Here is a 14381-nt window from a genome sequence, read left to right as displayed (position 1 = left end):
CAAGCACACAGTGGGGGCTAAATAAATTGAAAATATATTTGAGGCAAATGGAGGATCTGCAGGCAACAGAGGAAAACCCCACAGGAAACAGAACACATTCAGCTCAAAGTAATAGCCCATTCATACTCTCTGCTCTGGATGAAACTGTTCCCTGCCCATACTGGCACTTAATGAACACTTCATTCATGGAGTGAATGAAATCTGCTGATGCCCCTCGCTCATTAAGGTCAACTACTGTGGCTAATCAGGAAAATAGTTAATCTGAAGGAAACACCTCTTTTTGTGAATTTTAGAATGTCTTTGGAAATGATGTCTATCTTCTTAGTTTCATTTGACCCATTACAAGGAGTCAATGTAAAAAAAAAAAAACTAATTAAAGAAAAAAGAGTCAATGCCCCATGAGCACAGCTCTCCTTCTATTAAGAAAGGATGCCCAGGAGTAGGTTGCAGTGGCAGAGGGTAGCTGGCTAGGAATATAAGCTGTGTCACCAATAATCCACATAACAGACAATCCACTGCCAGAAAACAGACTTGTTGCATGCTGCCCGCAAGTACCATGTCCCTTGGAGCTTAAAGAATCTCCAGCCTATTCAGCCAAGAGGCTCTCTGGGTACTAACCATCGGTCAAATCTCAGATGGTCAGAACCACCCCATTCTCCAGGTCCTCATCCAAGAGGAGGCCAAATTAGACTAGAGGCTCCCCAGCATCCTCCTGCAAGTTCTCTTGATTCCAACGAGTCTTCCTGTTTTCCAGAAAATCAAATGAGTCAGGGAAAGGGGAAGAGATACATTAAAAGTACCCTGGAGTCGAGCCACCAGCCCAGCCTCAAGGGCAGGAAAAATAGCAGATCACCTGTCTCCATCTCTCTCCCCACAAAACCCCCCAAGGGTCCTTTACAGGTTCCTCTTGGGGGCTGCTGGCAGGCCAGGACACTGCTGTTGGGCAGGCCAAGTGCAGCTGACTTGGAAAAGCTGGGGAGGCCTAACCCCGGCGGAGCCTCTGTGGGAGAAAGGAAGCAGCTCCTTAACATTCCATCCCCAGCACTGGGGATAGGGCTCAGATAGCTCAGCCTGATGTGCCAGCTGCTCCATGCATTAGGCCGTTTGAGTCCCAACACAACAACGTAATATAGTTATTAAAGTCCCCATTTTTATGAATGAGGACACTGAGACTTGACCAAAGTCAAGCTGATAGTACACAGCAGACATGGGATTTGAATTCTGGTCTGTCTGAAGCCAAATCCTTTTACTTCTCAACTAAGCCCTCCATGGATTTCCATCTGTCACTGGGAGATTCAGAAGCCAAGTGGAGGGAGCAACGGGGGTAGCCTTTAGTGGGTACAGGAGCCTCAGCCGTACCCATCTTCTCCTTCCTAACTGACTCATAGGGTGACCAACTTCCCCAGGACCGAAGGGTTCCCCTGGACATGAGACTTTTACACTAAAACTATCCCGGGCAAACTGTGATGGTTGGTCATCCTATAACCAAGGCTCCCTTGTGCTTCGTGGTTCCAAAGAAAGCAAATACATTTTTCAGGACGCAGATGTAATTGCAAGACATTATCAATGACTCTTACTCTGAATAGGAGAATAGCTTTAGGCCCATCCTCCAGCATAGACCCAAAGGGCCAGGTCATACAGAGAAAACTCCCCTTCTCTCTATGTCCCAGCTCCAGGCTAAGACTAAGAGAAGCCAGTCTGAGCTGAGCTGGGGTTTGAGGGGAGTGGATAGAAGAGAAGAGGTACTTGGTAACTGACGCCAATGGGGGCAGATTTTTTTGAGGCACTGCCCCCATTGAATACTCACAACAACCCCATGGTAGGGGATTACCAGCCCATTTTGCAGATAGAACAGCTACATTATTGGAGACCATTTAGAGGATCTTCTCAGAGGTTCCCCCAAACATTTAAGAAGCCTGGATCCTGAGAATCCTGCTCAGGAGGCTCCTTACCAGGAATCTAGGCAGAGTCCCCATAACGTAAGCCCATGGAGAACCATTCCATGGGGAAGGAGTCAGACTGTGCCAGGCCCTCCTCCCAGCCTCACCAGGCAGCTGGTAGAGGGCCTCACTCACGTCTATCATCTCCAAGTGTATGCATGCACCAAGGGAGAAGGGGGCTCGCCCCATGACAAGACCTTCACCAAGTCCTCCTAATCACCGTTCCCTTCCACATGAAGATGGAAAACACAAAGGGCAAAGCCTCTCTCCAGCTATCCAAACACCTCTTCTAATTCAGGCAAAAGAAGCCGTAGTAATCAAGGACTACCGTAGCCTGCAGTGAAGCCTCCTCCTCTGACCCCATACCCACCTCTTCACGATGTGTCTTGGATTCTTATTTTGCGTTATTATTTAACTTAATGAATAAGAAGATGAGCACTGATGAGAGGCTGTCTGGGTTCAAATGCTGGCCTGCCCACCTATTAGCTGGGTAACATGAAACCGGTGACTCAACCTCTCTGTGCCTCAGATTACTCAAATGTGAAAGATGTAGGGCAGCCACCTCAAAGACTGGGAGAGTTAAATGAGTTGTAAGGCACAAAGTGTTTAGAACAATGCCTGGTACAAAGTCACTGCTCAATAAATGTTTGCTATTAGTATTATTGTAATATTATTATTTAAAAAATAAAATAATAAAATAAAAAATATTATTATTGATGTTAATAAAATATTGTCACCCTTGCAGGACTAGAAGTTTCTGGAATGCAGGATGAGAAACTGATACTTCTTTGTATCATTCCCCATGTTAGGCAGATTCCTACCAAGTAAGAGCTATCATTTCCTGTGGATTGACCTTTACAGAAGACCGACGGCTCCTTCATGTTACTTCCTAGAAATGGGGAGAGAAATATGTCTGCCTGTCAGTGGCCAACGGCCATTTTTACCCCCAAGGATGGCCCCAAAGTGCCTCACTGTGAGATGAGCAGCAGCAACAGAGATCTGGAATGAGGCCCCAGGAAAAGAATTCAAGGAAGCCTGAGTCCTCAGGACATGCCACCCCCTGGAAGTTGGGGACCTCCAGAAGCTATGTCGCACAGAAAAGCCAAAACCTTGTAGAAAGATCTTGGAGTGAACCCCAGAGCCCTCAGTTCCCATCCTAGCTCTGACTGTGTGACCTTTCACAAGCCCCTTAACCTCTCTGGGCTTCTCTATCCTCGGTGGTTGAATGAGACAGTTGTTCAAAGACTAGTTACTGAGTTCCTTCCAATTCTGACATCCCACGTCTCCATTTCAGAGGAAGGGAAAAAGCAAACTTTGTATGAACCTAACAACTCATTTCACAAGCAAACAGTTCTCCTCATCCAATCATTCCCTTCACAAACATTGACTGGCTTTTCATTATATGCAAGTACTCTTCTGGATTATAGGAGTAGAAAAAAAGAGACAAAATTTAATCAATACTAGAGAAAAATAAAAGGGAGGAGGGAGAGCCAGGGATAGGAGAAAAGGGATTTCACTTTAGAGAGGGTCCTCAGGAAGGGCCTCACTGAGAGGATGACATTGGAGTGGAAACCTGGAGAAACCAAGGGAGCGAGCCAGGCAGATGTGTGGGGAAAGGATGCACCAGGCAGAGGGACAGCAAGTGCAAGAGCCCTGAGGTAGCAGCATGCCTGACTTATTCCAGGCACCACAGGGAGGTCTGGGGGTCAGTGTGGCTGGAGTAGATGGGTGAGGGAGACAGTGATGGGAGTTGAATGGGGGAAGTGGAGATTCGGCCAAGATAAGGACTTTGGCTTTTATTCAATTATGAATCCAAATCATTGAAGCTTTAACATAAATGAATTTGACACTGTTCACTTATATGGTGAAGGCCAAGTACGTTGTCCATTTGTTCACTTTTACCTCCCTCCTCTCCACTGTGGACACGCAATCTACCTACCTATGATTTTATTTTTATTACTTTCATTTGGGGCAGAAAAACTGAGGCTTGGAAATCATCTGTTTCTCTCTCCAGGCCTGTAGCCAGACTTGAACCTGGTCTCCACTGCAGAATCTCAGACTGGGATCTCTCACCTCTCCAGGAGCTGCAGCCTGGTCCGGAGTCAGACTCCTGGTACTCCTTCTCGAACCCTTCTGAGTCCCGCTGGCCATCTCTCAGCCCCTTCTTCTCTCCCCAGTGCCTTTTCACCTACTGTTCCCTCTGCCCCCAACACCGGGATACTCTTCCTTCGTGTCTTTCTTCACTGATGTCCTTCAGACCTCAGCTCAAACATCACTCCTCAGAGAGACACTTCCCTGCTCTCTCTAAATAGCCCTTCCTGTTCAATGCTCTCAGGGTTTCATGTTCTTCCTCTCACAGCTCTTATTACACCTGTATTCTCATGTTTATTTGTATGATTTTTTTTTTTTTAAATTAAGCCCTCTCTACTCCAACCAACTGCAAACTCTATCAGGATAGAGGCTATGTCTGTTTTTGCTCAACTTTCTATTTGAGCACTATCCCAAAACAGTGCCTGGCATACACCTGGCAGGTACTTGAAGAGTAACTGAATGTCCTGGACCTTTGTTTATCAAGCACCCAGTGGGCATTGGGTGGGACAGGCTGAGGGCTCTTCAGAGTGGGTGTGGCCAGAGCCCTGGGCCTACAGAGGCCCTGATGCTACACAAGGCTCTTTTTTGTCTTTCTTTTTTTTTTTTTTTTTTTTTAAATTTATGATGGTCACATCAGAGAGAGAGAGACAGAGGCAGAGACACAGGCAGAGGGAGAAGCAGGCTCCATGCACCAGGAGCCCGACGTGGGATTCGATCCCGGGTCTCCAGGATAGCGCCCTGGGCCAAAGGCAGGCGCCAAACCGCTGCGCCACCCAGGGATCCCTACACAAGGCTCTTTACACCAGTTAACTCCTTCCATTGTCCCGGCCACCACTAGGGTGGAGGATTACCATTCCATCTGACCACTGAAAGAACTGAGATACAGGAAGCGTGTGAGCTTCTCTAAGTGGGCCTGTAGTCAAACCTAGTCTTCCTGATTCCAGGGTCTATGCTCTTTCTGCTCTGTCCCAACTGCCCCAACTGCCCCGGCCTGGGCAGTTTCAAATTCAGCTCTGACACTAATTTTCTGTGACCTTAGGCCAGTTTCTGCCCCTCTCTGAGTTTCAATTTTCCATATAGCAAATACAGAGGCTGGGATAGACAGAGGTCCTTTCCAGTTCTGAGATTTCATGGCTTAAGATTCTATGCTTCTAATTTCATAAAAGTTAAACAATGGGTACGAAAGTACTTAGCTCCATGCCAAGCACACAGCGGACGCTTCACAAATGTTTATTTCCTCCCTGCCTTCATTCGTACCTCCAATTCCCTGTTTCAATGACTCTCTTTCTCACAGCCCTCCTTGAAATCACCTGTGCTGTCCTGGTTCTTCCAAGAGACCCAGAGCACTGCCTCCCCTCCCTTCAGGGAAACCAAGCCAGGCTCTGACATAGAAGTCTCCAGGCTGCGGTGTCCTCAGATGGCCATTCTAGCCGTGCTCCTCAGAGAGGCCCACGGTCTTCCTGCACCCCACTCCCTCCTGCTTCCTAAAGGGGTACTTTCATCTCCTTGATGTCCAGCACTGTGGGGAGAGAAGGAAGTGACAGGAATGGAATTCACACTCAGAACCCTCTAGAGGCCAGGGCCTAGACCAGGCTCTCTGCTGTGTTGTCTCATTTAACCCCTACAAAGAGCCATTGCTTTCCCCATTGCACAAAAGGGAAGAAAGTAAGGCTCAAAGAGGTCAGGAAACTGCCCAAGATCACACATCCAGCAAGTAGCAAACAAAAGCTGGGCTGTCACCCCTACATGTCTAACCCTGAACTAAATCCCCTTTGCCAGCCCTAGGAGATGACTAAACCCAGGGAGTCACACGGCAACATCAGCTATTCCCTTGAAAGCATCTTTCCTTTTCATATTTATGGAATTGGATTTACAGCCCTAGCAACTTAAGTCCATTCATCCCTCTGGCCACCTCTTCTTTTCTCTCTTCCCTAACCCTCCAAAATACAAGACTGCAAAATTATCACAAATTGTGCCCAGTGCTTCTGAAAGAATGACATGGCTTTACCAACACACCAAAGAAATAAGGTCAAGAAGTTGACTCTAGCCAATGTAGAGGAAAGGGGCCTGATCTTCAATAAATACCCCCCTCCCCAGCTGGTGCTGAGAAGGAAGGGCAAGTCTTTGCTCCTCAGCTTACAGCTGCTCCCCATGAGGACTTTCCAGAAGTCAGACTCAGGCAACCCATCAATGTGAACATCACTGGGTACCCCCAGATACTATGAAGGCCCTAGCCAGAGTTTCAGGAAAAATAGGGGAGGGATACTACTTTTTTTTTCCTAAAGGCTTCTCCTGAAAGCTATGCCCTTAAGGAGCATGAAGGTGGGTTGGGGGCTGGGGGTGGGGGATGGGAATGACATCAGCTCTGCCTGGATGGGAAACTCAGATGGGAGCAAAGCTCCCCGGCAGGACTTTTCTGGTGCCCACAGTCTTCCTCTTACCTTATTCTGCCCTTGCCAGGGATGGAAAATGAGCCAAGAGGGATGGAGGGCTTGGCCAACTCTTTGCCTAGAAAGGGCCTCATCTGAGGGCCAAAAAACAAGGCTGCCCTCCAAGACCCCCAAAGTAGGTTACACTCCCTGTTTATGCTTTTGCTGGACTTCTCTATGGCTCTTACCAGGGTTTCAGTAATCACCTACATAGCTCGAGTGCCCTCCTCCCCCATGGACTGGTCTAGTTCACAGCTGTATCTGCAGGACCTCTGCAGGGTCTGGCACGTAGAAGGTGCTCAATAAAAATCTATCAGATGAAGACCTGGTTCGGGCTGATGGGACCTGGTGGCCAAATCACTCCCCCTCCCCTGCACTCCACACCAGGCCCCTGCACTGCATTAGATGGCAAAGCCTAAGTGAGCACAACCACTGACACATAGCAGGCACAGAATTCAGGTTTTTCAAACTTCTGCCAGACTCTGGAAACCATGCAGAGGGAACCATTCATGCCCTGGCAATGGGGTAGCATGGCAGGCCATCCTGCCCGCTTTCCATTGCTTAAACATGGTTGTCATAACTCTGTGAGCGAGTATAAGAGGAGGTGTGTATTTGCGTGAATGCTCTACTTTAGACTAATAAGAAACACAGAATCTTTGCCAACCAATTTTCTCCCCCACGTATTACATGCGAGGCACTGTGTAGGCGCTTTCATTTGTGTTTTTATAACGGGCATAACACATCCACATACATTAACTCATTTGGTCCTCTCCACAGCGCCGACAGGATGTATTATCACCACCACTTTGCTGATGAGGAAAGTGGGGCCAGCTTTTAAGGTCACGCAGTAAACAAGCCTGAGGCAAGGCTCAAACCCAGCCCTTGGCTTGTTCTACACTGTCCTGCCTCAGTCGCCCTTCCTGCCGCACCACAATCACATTACCTGTGACCTCCCCAGGCCAGAGCCCTAGATCCACAGTGAACTATGCATGCACTGGAGCAGGGGGGCTGGGGTGGGCGGGAGATGGAGAGAGAAAGCAGCCAGGAATCCAGCAACTACTCCCTGAAACACGCAGCTCCCTAGAGGAGGCCGCATGCTGGGCTAGAAAGCCTGCCGATCCAGAATGCCACAGAACCAGCCCCTTGACCCTGGGCAAGTTCTCTCTCTTACCTGCTCTGAGCTTCACTTTCTTTTTCAGGTCCATGGTGAGGACTAGATAGAGAGGTGGGAACCCCCAGCACATAGTGAAGGAGCCCCCAGTCTATGGTCTTGCACAGCTCCCCTAAAATCACAGGGTTCGGGGGAAAAAATCCTTCTCCTCCCTTGATCTACAAGCTAGTTGTGGCAGCCCATCTCCTTCCTCCCTGAAAGAGTCCAGTTCCACCAGGCTCAGGCAGGGACGCTGGCACCACAGTTCTGTGCAAAAGAATGCCAGGGAAGTTCCCTTCTTCCTTGCCAGCAGCTAATGGCAGTCTCCAGAGTACAGCCTGGGAATGAAGTTCTCCTTCCATCTCCCCTTCCAAAGCCAATGGAGATGACTTTGAAGAGTATTCCAGGAGACCAGATGTCCAGCTTGGAAAGCGGCCTTCCTAGCAATCTGGAAGTCAGCAGTCCCCATCTCATTGCCACCAAGAGGCTCTCACGAGTTGGGGTGCCTTACCAATGAGAGCTATGCCAGTGCAAGGAACGAGTCACTTTCCCTGGGAACAGCCTCCAGGGAAGGCTGGGGAATCCCATCAAGCTCCTTGGCTTTCCTCCAGATCAAACACAAGTGAGGAGTGCCCCAGGGGACTACTGCCCCCCTTCGAGTCTGGCTCTCTCCTCCCAGAGCTGGAGGCGGGAGCTCCCAACCAGGTAGCAGGGCAAGACCACCACTTATGTACACAGGCCCCAGGAGCACAGCAGACCTAAGCTCCCATATCACTGGGCTCTCCTGCTTGATTTCTGTCCCTATGGTCCCCCTGGAGACTGGAGAACTCAGAGGGCCTGCCAGCAGGAGCTCTTCCAGCCCCCGCATCCAAATAGGTGAGGCCCTATTTGGCCATCTTTCCATCATTTCCATCATTTCACATCTTTCCATCTCCCTCAACTCATCAGGGTTAGACAGGTCCTACTAAGAATGGGCTAAATGCCCCTGGGTGTCCCACCACCTTCTCCAGACACAGTGTGCACAGAGGTCTGAACCACACACAGTTTAGCATTTATAGCCCAGAGAGTCATAAGTAGTAGACCCAGAAGGGGCCTTAAAGACAATCTCGTCTAACTTCCTCATTGTATAAAATGAGGATGCTAAGAGTCAAAGACATTAAAAGACATGTTAAAGGTCACACAGCTTGTCTTCAGTGTGATGTGCATTTGTCTGGGCTCTGCAGTAAGATTGTATAGCTCCTAGAGACTCCAGTGCAGCATGCTACTGGGCATTCATTAAATAGCGGGCTCAAGCCATGCTTGTTGACGGACAGATGAATCACCAGGGAGGGCTCAGGAGTGAGAACAAGCACCTGTCACCACGGGGCCCTGGGCATACCCTGGAGCCTCTCTGGGCCTCTCTCTGATCTGGAACTAGAACCACAGTCCACACACACAGCACGGCTTCCCCTGAGAGAGGGCAGAAACAACCCTGTACTTCCAAGGCTTAACACAGGCCTGGATATAGAGTAGTGATCGGTGACCATGTCAGAGTGCAGAAAGAAGAACCTCTGGGACTGGGGAGCTCACTGCCCGCCCCCCCCCCCCGTTCTACCATAGACCCACACTGCTACCCTGGAACTGGGGGGACTGGGCCTACACCCACTCGGAGTTAGCAGGCCCTACCATTAACAGGGTCAACGTCCCTTGGTGTCTGTCAGGATTGAAAGTCAGACGACCGTGGGTACAAGCCTCCATCCTCCACACCCCAGGCTTCGGGGGGCTGACAGCTTGGGTGCACCACAGCTCTGCTGCCCCCACCCACTGCCATGACTACACCTCCCCGCCCCTAAATCGACCTCCACCCCTTGTGCTGGCCAGTCCCATCTGTAACTGCAGGCTTGTGGAAATAAAAATACAGATCTTCTAGGCATTGGTTTCCATAACAGCTCGTAGCTCTCCCCAGAGTTTACCAAACAAAGGTGTAGGTAACGGAAAGGATGGGTCCTGCTGGTTTCTTTAAAGAGATTCTCAGGAGAGGAACAGGTGGAGCTCAGGGTCAAGCAGCCCTCAGCGGCAAGGCGATTGCTTTGTCTCCAAAAGACTAAAGAAAGGAGCGTTGCTGTAGAAGGTAGACCTGGACCCCCTATTCAATGTGAACAGGTGGAGACACCCACCACCTCTTCCTGGACCCCCCACTGTAGCTCTCTGAGCCTCAGCTCCCCTCATCTGTCAAATGACATAACAATGCCTATCCCACCTGCTTCCCAAAGTTGAAAGGATTAAATGAGTGCCTGAGGATGGGCTTTATTAGGAAAGAATATCAATAGGCACCATGAGCTTACCCTGTGCCTAGCACCTTTAGATACTATGTTCTAGAGTCTTCACAGCACTCCTAAGTCTTCTGTATTACTATTATTATCCTAACGATATCTCCAAGAAAACTGAGGCTCAGAGAGCTTAAGTGATATACCCAAAGACACACAGATCAGTAGTAGTAGAACCAGGGTCAGAACCCAGAATCTGACTCCAAAGCTTGTGGTCCTTCTCCCAAGGAGAAGGTTGTGGTCTCAACAAAGGAAGCAAATGTCACCCTTGAGGAAGAAGCCAGTGAGTCTTCAGACTGAAAAGCTGCCCTCATGGAGCCAACCGTTATTGCTAGGACCCGTCCATTTGCCCCAGGGGGGCCATCAGGCAAGTCAAAGCCAACTCCCTCTACTGTGTTGAGATCCTACCACCCAGGGGCCAACCCTCCCAGCGTGTGCCTTTGCAGCTTGCTTGGTGGTGGTAGTGGTTTCAGTCATTGCCCAGTCATGAAGCAATCCAATTGGTAGGAAACAGAATCATGGAACTTCGGGCTGAAGGGGACCTCTGAGAGCAAGGTCAAGCTCCTCATTGAATAAGTGAGGAAACTGATGCCCAGAGGTCAGCCACTTGTTGAAGGCCACAGAGCCAGTCAGTAGCCGGGTCTAGAGCAGAATCCACCACCCTGTGACTCCCAGTTCAAACCATTATCCTCTCCTCCATCCCAACCACTCTAACCGGGGCCAGCTTCCTAGGCCCTGAGAGGCCCAGGTGTGGCCCATAAACTCTGCTCCCTTAGCTTAGGAAGACCAGGGATGGTGGGTAGTAGAGTCGTGTTATAGTCAGGAATGGGATTAGTTGGTTTGCTTCAAGCACTGAGTCAGTTCTACGCATCGAGAAGTCAACAGGAACAGTCCTCTCAGAAACCCCCCACCGTCGCCAACACAGGGAGGCCCAGGTGGCACTGCTGGAGGCAGGGGTGGCCCACTCAACCCCCTGACATGCTGGGAAGGGGCTGACATCCTCACTCTGGTTCAGGTGGAACCCCAGCCATCCCTATGAGCCCTGTGGCCTGGAGAGTCTTGAGTCCCCTTCCAGCCCTGCTTGGCCAGAGCTCACCTCCACCTCGGTACTGATGCTGCTGAGCGCTCACCTCCACTCTGTCCTCATTACTCGGCAGCAGCCCCACAAAATGATTTGTGCCCATTTTCATGGCACCTCAGCGCAGCTGCATGTCATCTCTTACGTGTTTCTGGGTTGAGTTTGTCCACTGGCAAACTGCACAGGGTCTGGGTGTCTATTTCTACCACAGCCCTTGCTGGGGTCAGCACGCAGCAGGCAGCACCAGTGACTGCATTTTATCAGGAGGGGAAGTTGACAAATAGCCAGTGACTGGCTATTTGTCCAACATTCATTGATGGTGCCAGTCACCTGCGAAAGGCCCCAGGCCACAATCCCCGGGGGCAAGTGAAAGGGAAGGGGAAGGGGAAGGGGGAGGGTAGGTAATCCACCAACTGGATCCCCCATCCAGAATAACCTGGGGAGGAAAAAGAACCTGATTGCGTCTCTGCCGTATGCCACACACTGCTAGGTACTTTACAGATGCTCTCTCCACAATTCTTTGAGCTTTATACTTTTATTTCTCTCTTTATAGGTGGAAAAGCTAGATCAAACATGTTAGGCAATGTGTCTAAATTCTTGCAATTAGAAATGAGGCTCTCAATGTAGTTTTATCTGAGGCTAAGCCCATACTCTGCACTCTCTCCACGGCAGGCAAGCTCCAAGAAGACAAGAACTTCGTGGTCATACGTTTTCGTCCTGCTTGATTTTGCTGCTTGTAGCCTCAATGCCTAGAACTGTATCAGGCATACATACGGGAGACATGCAACAAATATTTGCTGGACGGAGGAACAAAGGAATGAATGAAGACCATGCCGCCGCCTCTCCCCGGCAGGACAGAAAAAGGGCTTGTGATGTCAGGTTCCTAGGCTCGATTTCCAGGAATTTTGGACAACTATCTGTTCCTTCTCTCCAACCAGAAAAGTACCCAATATATTAAAGTTCTTCCAAAGGCCACGTGGAGGATGAGTGGTTTTACTAGGCATGGGATAGGACTGGGAGTGGAAGCATAAGCTGAAACACAAAAGACTAGGTCCTAATGAGGTGGGGAATTTAAAAGCATTCTCAGTGCTCTGTGATCTGCTCATTCTGGGCCACTCTCTGGCCTCTCCCAATGGAGGGGGGCCTCCCTCATCCCCCACTGGGTACCCCCACCGCCTGTACTGAGCTGTACTGAGCTGTACTGAAATTGGCCACATTCCTATTAAGCAGAGAAACTAGCAGTTACACCACCCACTCTAGCCCCATCCGAACCCTCAAAAGATCCTGCTCCAGGCCCCAGGGCCAGCTGCTTTTCTCCACATTCCAGCCAAAAATAATACGAGAACGAAGCTGTTTGGTGGAGACTTAATCTAATCTTCATTGCTTCAGTTTTAAAATATCCTGCCTGGTTTAGGGTTTCTTATTACACACAGGGATGTGTTTTTAGTGAGATAGGTCTTAGCAGAAATGGCCTTCTTGTAATTAGAAACCCAGTCAGGCAGGGCCTGCGGTGAGGCATCCAAGCCAAACAGCAGATCCCCCTCAAGACAACACATTTGCAGCGAGCTCTTCCCAAGCTGCCCGAGGGCCTGCTTCTCCCTTACTCCTGGGGGCTCTGGAAGGAGAAAAAGCTTGAGCTCTGGTAGAAGGATGGTGCCTTCCAACCCGTAAGAGTTCCCTTAGCAAAACTGTTGCTCCTCCTACCTCCATCCTCTCACCCCTAGTCAGAACAGAGACTAAGATGTTGCTCAAGACCACTGGAGGAGGATATGCGGAGGAAAAAATGACCCCAAGAAGTCCCTATGGATGAGGGGGGATTAAAGGCAAGCATTCCACAAGCCACGTCTCCAGTATCAGGGCTTGCACTGAAATATCAGGCATGGAAACAGGAGACTCCAAGTGCGGATACACTTTTGTATAAGTGCTGGGTGTAACTTCTTGGGCTCTCTGGCCCAGCATCTGCTTTGATCTGCCAGCATGGAGACTGCTAAGTGAGGTTCAAGCTGCGGCTAGCTCCAGACCAGCGCCCATCCCCCGCCAGCCCGACCAGATGTCACACACCAGTCCAGGCTCAGGCCTCTTCTTTCCGCTGGCACAAAGGGGAACGGGGCTGAGTTTCTGATAAATCAGATTCTGTGTTTATCTGATGCCTGAAAGCTCTTCCAGGTAGCACCACCCGGGAGAAGCATGCTGGTCCCCCTCAACTTAACTTCCCCTCCTGATAAAGTGCAGGTGGATTGTGGAATCACAGCAGGCGTTTTCAAATTCTAGGATGTAAAGAAAGGCAGGCGATCAGCCCCTTTGCCCGAGTCTCAGAACTCCTGAGAGTTGTGGGGGAAAGGCTCTGGATTGGGCAAGGAAAGAAAACACAGAGAAGAATGTCACTCTGCTGCTCAGAAGCCTCTCTTCGTTTCCTTTATTATTTAGAGCGCGCCCAACGTGGGAGTCAGGGAGTCGTGCAAGATTTGCCCCTCTTGTAGCCTAATGAGGAATCCGTGAGATGCATTCCACTTTACAGATGAAGAAACAGAGATCCGGAAGCTGGGTGACCCGCTGGAGTCATGTTGCCAGACAGTAACAGAGCATAAAACTGCCAGGCCCCCAAATTTCAGCTTAAACACTAGCTCAGCATGTTGACCTGCCAACCCTGATTATCTCCTTCCTCTCTTTCCCACCAGGTATTAGATTTAATTAAATTAGCAGATCCCCATCGCAACAAGCCTGGCCATGCAGCCTGGCCAGAACCCAGCCAGGGCAGCTACTCCCTCTAAATTCTGCTTCTCAATATAATTCAATCTTCAATAAGTCACAGATCGCATGTGAAGTGTTTTATACAAAGCATGGTGTGTTGGCTAGAACCAAGGCTGACGGTGGCTCTCGATGATTTCATTTTCCGTATAACTTCCTCTGCTTTTCCTCCGCGGCATCACTTCGCCCTCTCCATACTCTGATCTGCATTTTGTTTGATCCAGACACTTGGCTTCACATGCCGTCACCTCCAGCAATTGCATCACACATTTATATATATCTTACAGCATCACAGTCCTTATGCCACACAGCATAGGAAAAAGGAAAACTTATAACAGCATTTCTCACCTTCCTTGAACTAATTTAGAAAATGTGCTCTAAATTAAATAAATCAGGAACAAAAGTCTGAAATTGGAGATAGAATTTCGGGGGGGGAGGTACTAAATAAATAACAAGGAAATCTTGCAACATGTTGGAAGCCTATAAATTTTATAGGTTGTTTCTTTAATAAAAACAAATTCAATTGCTAACAACACAGTATTATTAAGCCGCTAACATTTAAAAATCTAATTTGGCCTGCTCTGCTGCTGTTTATGTTGCATTCACCCAGGGTAAGGAAGTCAGGTTGATGGGTTTGGT

General features: G+C 49.3%; 1 protein-coding gene across 18 annotated transcripts in view; it reads right to left on the bottom strand.

Annotated features, from left to right (window-relative positions):
- PKNOX2 (PBX/knotted 1 homeobox 2) overlaps positions 1-14381 on the bottom strand; it is a 309127-nt gene that overhangs the window by 239912 nt on the left and 54834 nt on the right. The gene's annotated exons all lie outside the window — the stretch shown is intronic.

Source organism: Canis lupus, chromosome 3 (assembly GCF_048164855.1).
Source record: "Canis lupus baileyi chromosome 3, mCanLup2.hap1, whole genome shotgun sequence".
NCBI lineage: Eukaryota > Metazoa > Chordata > Mammalia > Carnivora > Canidae > Canis > Canis lupus.
The sequence above is the reverse complement of the archived record's forward strand: the minus strand, read 5'-3'. Positions and strand labels throughout refer to the sequence as shown.